Source organism: Schistocerca nitens, chromosome 1 (genome assembly GCF_023898315.1).
Source record: "Schistocerca nitens isolate TAMUIC-IGC-003100 chromosome 1, iqSchNite1.1, whole genome shotgun sequence".
In the NCBI taxonomy this organism is placed as follows: Eukaryota; Metazoa; Arthropoda; class Insecta; order Orthoptera; family Acrididae; genus Schistocerca; species Schistocerca nitens.
The window spans coordinates 1,234,866,306-1,234,868,053 of record NC_064614.1 but is presented as its reverse complement, the minus strand read 5'-3'; positions in this window follow the sequence as shown (position 1 = coordinate 1,234,868,053).

Here is a 1,748-nt window from a genome sequence, read left to right as displayed (position 1 = left end):
CAGCACCAACAAATTAATACCTTCACAGCAATGGACGTTGCCTCCCTGTCTCGATTTTTCTATGACTGTATCAACAATCAGGGGGCTTGCGTCCTCATTAGGCTGTTTGACTCTTCACCACATGCTTTTGCCGTCAACACCGAAATAAGACGTGTATTGTTAAATTGGTTTATTAAGAAACATTATTTTGGCATAGTCGGTGACATTTTCTCATGAAATAAAGCAAAAGCGGATGACATAGCAGGGGTTCTTCGGGCACGTTCAACAGATTTTGTCCTTTTATCCAGCTCTCTCCTCAGCATATGCATCAAACGCTATAGTATAATCGATTCCAAAGTGTTCTTTGAGGCAGTATTTGTGTTTTTCAAGGATGGAGGAAAACACCTCATAAGTATTCCAAACAAATCGGTGTAAGGCGAACCCAACGTCAAGGACGAAGTCCGTCTTGCTCGTGATTTTAACACTGACTGGATTGGACAATTTAGAGAGATCCTATTCTCTTGTACATTATTTCGTCCTCATCAAAGAGACTTAATGTAGATGGGGTTAGTTTTGAGACGAGGTATGACTCGAGCTATTGTGGTGACTCCATGTGGAACAGGACTGACCGGAAGAATGTACCAGGACTGACAGGGAGGAGTCCAACATTCATTTTGACTGTACACTTCACGCCTCGTAGGGACGCTACTCGGTTCTTCCTCAGGAAATGGACTTCCTTTAAGGTTTCCTCGTGAATATTTTCTATGCTTCTTATCGCTTTTGTTGCATAATCCTTGCATGATTACCATAAACACAGTCAATGAACACAAAACACCGTAAATTACATACTTCAATAATTAAAGTAGTAAATAAGCTAACTACCTAGGTAGACATGCCTCTAACTAAATTGCCCTTAAATTTCAATATTTGGAGGAATGAGTGCGATTTGGGTGTCAGAAGTAATCTGATTTTACAACAAAGTATGATGAGGATCCAGCGCAAGGTATACTCTCACGTTATTCAAATGGTTCAAATGGCTCTGAGCACTATGGGACTTAACGTCTGTGGTCATCAGTCCCCTAGAACTTAGAACTACTTAAAACTAACTAACCCAAGGGCATCACGCACATCCATGCCTGAGGCAGGATTCGAACCTGCGATCGTAGCGGTCGCGCGGTTCCGGACTGAAGCGCCTAGAACAGCTCGGCCACCGTGGCCGGCACTCTCACGTTATTATCCGTATCTCTGCAAACGAGTGAATGAATTTCAAAATTTAGGAGCCCTTTTTACGGCGAATTTGATGCGCTACAACTTTCACCTATGAAACTTCTGATTTGATGTAGCCGTTTCTTGAGTCAAGGGCGGTGGAACATAAGCATAAATCACTTTTCCACCAATATGGTAAAAATTGCCGAATTACGACGATCGCTTATGGCTAAGGATAAACCGATTTGAGATTTTAAGTAGCTCATTACAGGCTAAATTGTATTCACTTCCATTTAGTGTTTTTTGGATGTATCGGCTTCGAGTTATAAGCGAGAAACTGAAAAAATGTGGTTTTTCTGGCCTAAAAAGTGTAGCGCAACCCAGAAGTCGTCGCAGACTCTTTTAACTCCTATATGGGATGCCTAACGGAAATTAAAAATATTTCCATCTTGTTCGTATTTATTGGTCAACGCGACCTTTTTCTGGTTATATTTCCTGTGCTATATATCTGGTTTTGTACTCGTGGTGCAGCATTTGGCAGGAAATAATGTGTTTCCCACCAC